Source organism: Primulina huaijiensis, chromosome 2 (assembly GCF_012295235.1).
Source record: "Primulina huaijiensis isolate GDHJ02 chromosome 2, ASM1229523v2, whole genome shotgun sequence".
Lineage (NCBI taxonomy): Eukaryota > Viridiplantae > Streptophyta > Magnoliopsida > Lamiales > Gesneriaceae > Primulina > Primulina huaijiensis.
Genome location: NC_133307.1, coordinates 17,762,812 through 17,772,565, shown reverse-complemented (window position 1 = coordinate 17,772,565; position 9,754 = coordinate 17,762,812).

Below are 9,754 nucleotides of genomic sequence, written 5' to 3'. Positions count from 1 at the left end.
AAGATCGCTGGCGCATTCGTCAAACCGAACGGCATCACAAGGAACTCATAGTGGCCATAACGAGTCCTGAAGGCAGTCTTGGAAACATCAGCATCTCTCACCCTCAACTGGTGATAGCCAGAACGCAGATCAATCTTGGAGAATACCGAAGCTCCCTGCAACTGATCAAATAGATCTTCAATCCTTGGAAGTGGGTACTTGTTCTTCACTGTAACCCTGTTCAACTCCCGGTAATCAATACAAAGTCTCATAGAGCCATCCTTCTTCTTCACAAACAATACTGGCGCGTCCCATGGAGAAAAACTAGGGCGAATGAACTCCTTGTCAAGAAGTTCCTGAATCTGCTTCTTTAGTTCTGCCATCTCTGTCGGTGCGAGTCGGTACGGTGCTTTGGAGATCGGAACCGTACCTGGCATAAGCTCAATAGAAAACTCCACCTCTTGCTCGGGTGGTATACCAGAGACGTCTTCTGGAAAAACGTCTAGAAAATCTCTGACGATCGGAACATCTACGGCTGACGGTGCCTCGGGGACAGATATAAAAGTTGCTAAAAATGCCCGACACCCTCTATGCATGAGGTTCCTAGCTTGAACATAAGGTATAATGCGCGGTAAAGGAAAGTACCTGTCCGGCTTGAATAAGAACTGCGTCATTCCAGGTGGTCGGACTAGAACAGATCTCCGCTGGAAGTCAATCAAAACTCTGTTCCGCAATAGCCAGTCCATCCTTAGGATGATGTCAAACTCTGGCATCGGCAACATTATAAGATCCGCATATACAAGATTTCCATGCAGCTCAAGGCCTATGTCTCGGATGACATTGGTAGCTGCCATCTCCTCGCCCGACGGCAATACTACTGAATAGGCTACATCTAGCCCAACTGTCTTGACCTTGAGGAAATTAGCAAAAACCTCCGAAATAAATGAGTGAGTGGCCCCTGAATCTATCAAGGCCTTCGTAGCGGAACCAGATATAAAAATTATCCCTGTCATAAGCATTGACTCCGGGTCCATCTCTGTCGCATGAAGGGCAAAAACTCTGCCCTGGGTAGGCGGATTCCTCTGAGGGCACTGCAGAAATAAGTGGTCTGGACTACCACACTTATAACACTTTCCTGAGCCAAACATACATGCTCCAGGATGGCGGTGTGAGCACTTGGGACAGACTGGGTGCTCAAAGGTCCTCGGGGCTGGGCGTCCCCGCTGCTGCTGCTGCCCTCTATTTCTAGGAGGCCCATGAAAAGACCTCTTGTTCTGCTGCTGATGCTGCTGAGGAGGAGGGCGGTGTGGTACCTGGACTGGTCGCTTCCCCAAGCGATCTTTCTCGATATCACGCTGATCCTGCTCTGCGGCTAGGGCTTTGGAGACAGCGACCTCATGAGAAGTAGGGTCAGACACCCTAACATCACGGCGCAAGATCGGCCGTAGACCCACCAAGAAATGCATCAACTTGGCTCTAGCATCATTCGCGATTAGGGGCACAAAATGACAGCCCCTCTCGAACTCACGGATGAACTCCGTAACCGTCATATCTCCCTGTCTCAGGCTCATGAACTCAGTGGTCAACTTGGTGCGAACTTCCTCCGTGAAATATTTGGGGTAGAATACCTCCGTGAAGCGTGTCCAGCTCAGCGTAGCCAAGTTCAGGGCTACTGACGCTCCTTCCCACCATAAGCGGGCATCTCCTCCGAATAAATATGTGGCACATCGGACTCTGTCTGCATCACCAAGCTCCATGAACTCGAAGATAACCTCGAGGGACTTGATCCAGCCCTCGGCAACCATGGGGTCCGTCGTCCCTAAAAACTCCTTAGGACGCATCTTCATGAATCTATCATAGACAGCCTCGGGCCCTGTCGGCCTGGCTGCTCCAGCATTGTCCCCAGCAAACTGTGCGAAGAACCTAGTCATCCCAGCTAGCATCTGGGCATTCATGTCGGGTGGAGGGGGTGGAGGTCCGAATCCCCCCTGTCCTGGATCCTCACCGTCTTCATGACGGCGCTCATCATTACCTCTCGGGCGTCCAACCTGGCGTCTAGGAGGCATACTGTTCCATACAAAACCCATACGTAACCAACATGCATAATTACATAATTTAATTTAAATTTAAATACTGAACAATAAAATAAAAAACCGGGACGTAAAATAATTCATGAAAACATGCTGTTAAATAATTCATGCTTTAAATAAAATGCGTAAATGTAAAACTTACAGACCGAAGACGTGACTTCGTGAGCTTCTCGAGGTCAGTAGTAGTGCAACCCTATACAGAACCATTGCCCTGATACCAGCTGTAAAGGCCTAGAAATCCTTACTTGAAAATTTGCGGAAAAATTAAAAATTTTCTTTTTAAAATAAATGAAATATTCAGTTCATAAAATAAACTGTTAAATAATGTATCATGTTTAAAAATAGCAGCGGAAGAAATTAATGTTGTAAAAATAACTGTAAAAATTTTATCCAACGGTAGATAAAAATGTTTGATCGATAACAATAATAAATGCTGAAAAGTGAGGTCCTCGGGTCCCACTACTGCCGACTCGAGCTGGCTCACTGATCCCCGCCCTCGGTCCCGACATCATCAGTACCTACAACAATCAAGTCTAGTGAGTCTAAAGACTCAGCATGCATATATCGTAAATAACAAGTAAATAAATAATAAAGTCGCATGCAAGTGAAAGTATCCTGTAATGAGGTGTAACGTAAAATATCATTTCAATGGTAATTATAGTACGTGCATAACTGAACTGAAAATATCATAGTGAAAATGTTTGCTCCTTGGAGCCCTGTAATGAAATAACTTGTAATAATTTTCTGGTGAGACTATGGTCTACGCAAGTGATCTCTGAACTGAGCTGAATTGAACTGACCGGTAACTGGCGACCGGGCCGGTAACTGGCGACCGCACTTAATAATGTATGTCTGATCAGACTACTGCCACAGTATACTGGGTGAAACAACTGAACTGACTGGTAACTGGCGACCGGGCCGGTAACTGGCGACCGGACTTCAGCATGATAGTAAAGTAACCACAAGCAATATCGCATAAATCTCAAAATGAATATTTGCACGTAATATAATTAACTAACATAATTAAATATGAACAATTTCGATCTTCTTGCAATAAAATCATGTACTTGCGATATTTAAAAATACCTATATGGCTTGATTTAAGAGTGAAAGAAGATATAAACATGCATTGGTTTGTTTTGACAGAAAACAAACGAAATAACGACGCGGCGCGGCGGAGACGGAGTGCTCTTCACGTTCTTACTTTTTCTCTCTTAATTCCTTTAAACCAAGCATGCACCATAATTATTATAATAGCGTAAAAATCGTAAACGTGATGCATGAACATTTAAAAATATTATGATTTGTGCTTAGGGCGCTGCTAGGACTAAAATCTCACCCTGGGTGCAAAATGACCATTTTGCCCCTGGAAACCCAAAAATTACCATTTTACCCCTGGACCTATAAAATTGACCCGAATCTTACCCAACTCCTTAAAATGTCCCAAAACATATATACAAGCATTCCTATATGTAAATTCGAGCCCAAATCATAACTTAACCGAATTATTTTAAAACTTGGACCGGGGTACCGGTTTTAACCCGAATCGACTCGAAACTCAACCAAATTTTTCCCAACTTTTTCTCACACTTTAAAATCACCCGATAGACCCTAGAACCTCAAGAACCGAGTCCTTAAATTTTCGAACCATCCTATGCAGCCTGCTGCATTATAAGTTATTATTATTATTTCTTCCTTTTTGAACACTTAAAGACCAATCCCATGCCTCCAACTCACACCTAAGTAACTTGACCACAAATCCAACCCACCCAAGATCACGTCCAAATTCTACTGGACCTACTGGTACCACCGCAGCACCGCTCCAACATCATGAGTGTCCCAACCCACATACCACCTAAACACCATCACCACGCCCAAAGCCTATCGTGCCACCCTACACCCTTCGGCCTCAACATGGCACCCCTACCCTTGACCCTAGCAATACATCAACCCTCTTTCTTCGAACATAGCCCCTTAACCTTGCCAGATCCACGGCCCCTTGCACAAATCATCCGAACGTGAGATGCCAAAGGATATACATGTGGAAACCAAGAAGAAAACGCAACTATCATACTTTTCCGTGCAAGCACCGATCCTGTCATAAACTTAACACATATGACAACATATACGACGTGAATGATGCGAAAAAGGAAGTACATGGCATGCCTGATGATTATTCTTAGAGCAACCGATCGAGGAACGCACACACGGCCGAGAAGGGAGGAGCTCTTGCTTGAAGGGAAAGAAAATGGGGGTCACCGAACACTTTACAGCAACAAATCGTGTGAAGGTTGAGGATTGGAGGGGATGGGCGGCTGATGAAGGGGATAATTAGGTTTAGTGGGAGATTAGCATTATATAAATAGTTAACAAATCTATTAATGGGCCTTAAATTTTAAATTAAAAGTTTAGAAGATATTTAAGCTCAATAAACTTAAAAGTAGGCCCATTAAATCCAAACACACTCTCGAAAAATATCTCGTGTTAGAAAGTTTTTGAAAATAATAGCCGAACCCTCAAAAAGTCTCCCGATTCGACAAAATTTGCGTATTAGATAAAAATAAAAACCTGCGGGTACAAATATTCAATAAATCTCCTTTTTAAAAAAATTAAATTTAAAACTCTTGTAATAATTTATTAAAAATAAATCGTGTAATTAAAATAATTTTCCTGAAATTTCTCTGGTCTCCGTTCCTCGATTGAGCGTGAAATGTATCTAGAAACCCTAATGCATGAACTTTTAAAATTTCATGAATTAAATCCTATCATGCAATAATAATGCATAAAATGCACAAAAATAATTAAACACAAATTAATGAAATAAACATGCATTTAATGCTTTTAAAAAAAATTAATTAAAATGCCAAGAAAATTCAATAACTTGCATGCATGTCAACTTTTTAAATTATATTTACTAACATGCTAAATTACCACTTCTTAAATAAGTCTTTATTAACTTATCTCAATACTCCATCTCCAGTCCGGCCTCACTTATTTAACTGAAAAGGTGACAATTAAACTACTACGTAAAATAAATAAATTTAAAGAATTTAAATACTCATGCAATAAAAATCATTTTAATTTAAAATATTAGAATTATGCATGGCTTATACGTAGTTTAATTTACGGGTTCTACACAATCTATCACCACATAAAAAATATTTGACGTACTGATAAAAAAAATATTGATTGAATATTGTCATTTATTTGCAATTTATAATAGTAATATTTTTAATACTAAATCATCTTTTACTAACTATTATGACACCTATTTTAATATTTTATATTAATTCATAAGTATAGCGAGAACAATTAGATTACTAATGTCATATTGTTATTATCTCAATAAAATAATATCTTTAGTTTTCTTAATTGTTTAATTATCTTCATGAGATAATTTGTGTATCCTTATTTTGATAAAAATTCATTGCATTTATAAAGTTTGAATAATAAATATAAATTTATAATATAATACATTTAATTTGAAAACTTAATTCATTGTATGAAAAACAAAATTTTTTATTTAATTTTTATTTTTTTTTTGTGTGACACGAAAGAGTTAATATTTTTTCTCTTTTATCTTCTTCATCTCACTGTAAAAAGTTATAAAAAAAAAATTTTAATTTCTAGAAAAATATGTATTCACTACATAATTTGTGTACATTAAATATGAATAAGTACGTTTTTTATTACCTGGACTTTGGCTGATATATTAAGATGTGATATACATAGATATAAGAATTTTCAAATTCAATTTATTCACAATGATTTTCATAACAAAGACCAACTCAAAATAATGAAAATTTGGATTCATAATTATTTTAAATATGATATAAAAATAATATGTGTAAATTTTTTTTGACCTTTTAGTTGCAAACTATAGTGATAAATGCATGTAGGTGTACTATTTCATTGCGATGATTATAAATTTATTTAAATATCACATTGCTCATTCAAGGATCAAATTTTGTTTATTTCTTATTTTGATGATAAAAAAATCCAATATTTCATTAAATTTTTTTTAATAATACTTACATGAGTTTTTATTGTGTATTTCTTCAATTTGAAAATAATCAATTATAATTCGATATAAAACAATATATGAAAACTAAAGAATGCTTCTAAATTTAAAAATCGAGTAATATTTAAGGGACCAATTTAAAACTAAAAGTTGATGCAACTTGTTTCTTCTAGTTTTACAATCGAATAATGTAGGATCGAACGTTTGTCGTTTTACCAAAAGCTATAACTAATAATAATGATGCAATTCAAATCTTTTAAACCATACATCAGCTCAAGGGCCTCCCCAGCAGAGACAATTATTATATCAAACAATCTCTCTCCTAATAATTGCACCAATTGCAATAAATGAGAATCAAACTCATGATCTTGACTCTGATACTAATTGTAGGAACGAATGCTTACTATTTTACCAAAAGTTATAGATGATGGTAACGGTCTAACTTAATTAAATCTTTTAAATAATACAGTAGCTCAAGCGCAACATTTCAATTGTTCTACCCAACATGATTAATTATTGTACCCAACAAATAAGTTTATATAAATAACCTTATACTTTATTGTAACAACCCCTTCTCATGACATTTAAATTTAAAAGGAAAAACATATGCGGAAGCATTAACATTTGAAAGGGAAAGAACAATATCCCATTTAACATCATAACATTTTCAAAATTAGCTTACATAAACATTAACTTTCGTATCATCCAAAAGAAACCAAAAGTCAACATCATTCACCCCATAATTCATTTTAGCAAAATACATGATTAATAAAACTTCTCATGTTCACCATAATCAAAATAAAAGTGACATGAACAAACAAAATCTTTCAGATTGCCTTTTATATGACTTATCCTGCCCCAGACAATCCGCTTCAATCTTTTTTATCACCTACATTACATGATATTAACTGAAATGAGATAAAACTCAGTAAGCAGAAAGATGTACATAACAAATACATATACATAGGCTTGGCTTGGAACATGGCTATAACAATGACAATGAACAATGAATAATACCATCTTCAAAGAACAATAGATAACAAAGCAATATAGATGATATTTCATGACATGAATTAAAGGAAAGGAAATGATAACCTGTGACCTGTGGATAGTATCTCTTTGATATATAAATATATCAAAACTGTGAGAGATACTCATAATCATGTGATTGGCCAATGACATGTATGAATTACTATCATTCCTTGGCTTTAATCATAAGAAATCTCATTGAGGCATTTAAACAACCAACTGGTAGGCACAATGGTGTAGTAGCTCCTTGATCAATGAATTCAATAGAAATTCTTGAACAATGAACATATAACAATATATAGATCAACTATATACCAATGAAAGGAGCTAATTAGCAATAACATGGCTTGATACATATAAAATCATGTGAGCACTTGAAAGGAAGCTTCTACTTACAACTTACAAGCACTAAGATGGCTGATGATCTTGAATGAAGCCTACAACAAGAATCACAATAATAATCATAAATCATACCAATAATCCAATGAATCAATAAACCCAACTTAACCCTTCAATAATACCAACCCTTCTAAACTCCAAAATAATAGAACTCATACCTTGTAGCTTGAAATCTTTGCTAGGAGCAACAAAGAAATCACTATAATCCTTGAACTTTGAGTAAAGAATTGGAGAAGAGAAAAATTGAGGGAGAAGAAGCAAGAACCGATGAACAAAATAAAAAAGAAGAGGGAATGCTGTAGAAACATCTAGACAAGAGTTTATAAGCCTTCAATACCTCCAAAAGCATGTTTTCCATGCCATAGACACGGACCCCGTGCCTCTCTTTTTGTATGGGTCCGTGTACACACTGGAAATCACACATTTTGCTTGGCAAGACCCGGACCCTGTTTAGGGGTCGGTGTATGTGTAAAGGCCTAAAAATCCGTGCTTGAAAATTTGCGGAAAATTTAAAATTTTTCTTTTAAAATAAATGGAGTGCCTCATTCATACAAAAAACTGATAAAATATTTAACGTTCAAAACAGTAGCGGAAGAAATTATTACTTGCCAAAATAACAAGTTAAAGTATTCAATAACTAATAAAATATTTGAGCATCAAAATGGCAAGTGCTGAAACTGAGGTCCTCGGGTGCCACTACTGCCGACTCGAGCTAGCTCACTGGTCCCCGCCCTCGATCCCGACATCATCAGTACCTACAACAATCAAGTCTAGTGAGTCTAAAGACTCAACATGCATATATCGTAAATAACGAGTTAATATAGTAAAATTGCATGGGAGTAAAATTTCATGTCATGAGGTATATAATAAAATGTCGTGTCATGATTAATTATAATACGTGCATAGCTGAACTGAAAATCATAGTGAAACTGTTTGCTCCTTGGAGCCCTGTACTGAAATAGCATATAATAATTTTCTGTGAGATTATGGTCTACGCAAGTGGTCCCTGAACTGAACTGAACTGAGCTGACCGATACTGGTGACCGGACCGATACTGGGGATCGGATTTACGTCTGATCAGACTACTGCCACAGTACTGGGTGAAACAACTGAACTGACCGGTAACTGGTGACCGGGCCGATACTGGGGACCGGACTTAAGCATGATAGTAAAGTGACCACAAGCAATATCGCATAAATCTCAAAATTTGTATTTTTGCACGTAATATAATTAAATAACTGAATTAAATATCCTGTACCCATTTTACTGCTTGGATTGGATCGCTCCCAGGCTCGCTGCAACCTAAATATGCCATGAAAAATATGCAATAGATTTATGGGACCAAACTATACAATAACCTTAAAAAATGTGACAATTACGCCTACCGACTTCGTATTAAATCATGACTCCGAGCCAACCCGAACCAACACTGAACCATCATGTAGTCATGATTAAAATACGTCTAAAATGATCAAATAATGCTCCTAAAATGGTGAGGGCCGAAATCTAGGTGAATGGAGGCCAAAACATGAAACGCTCTTTCGAGAGTCAATTTGGCACATCGCACCGTAAATTCTCGTACGACCTCAAAAATGATCCGAATCACGAACGGCCAAAAACATGACCTTCCTAACTTGGTGAGGCACTGTCCAGTCCAAGGCCATGGGCTAAAAGCCAACCGAGAACTCGAACGACGCCTGAGAACAACAGCACACTTGCTGTCAAAATTACAGCAGCTGCACACTTGCTTTTCTTGTGTCGTTTTCGAGACTACCGGCCATTGGGGCTTGAACCACCGACCAGAGGCTCTTACCAACATCCCAAGGAATGATTTGAACCATGGCTAAGGGCCCTAGGCCAGCCACAATTCGCAACATCCCAGCAACATCCGAAAAGTTCACCAGAGAGCACCTTTGCATGCGCGTGAGGTGTTTGGCTTTGATTGCTGTCTCGTGTCGTTCCAGTGGCCATTTGATTGACCATGGCACGATCTAGACATCTAGGGGCATGGTATGAACCGTGGCTAAGGGCCATAGGCCAACCAAGATCCACACCATCCACCAAACCAAAATGACACATGCTGTAAAAATGAAGGGCCGAAATGGGGTAAGGGCTGTTCTTGATGTTTTAGTTGAAAACCGAGTAACCATGGACCGAGCCACCAAAAGGGCGACTTAGTCACGTCTTAGACATGCTAGGGAAGTGATCCAACCATGGCTATAAGCCCTTAGGGCAG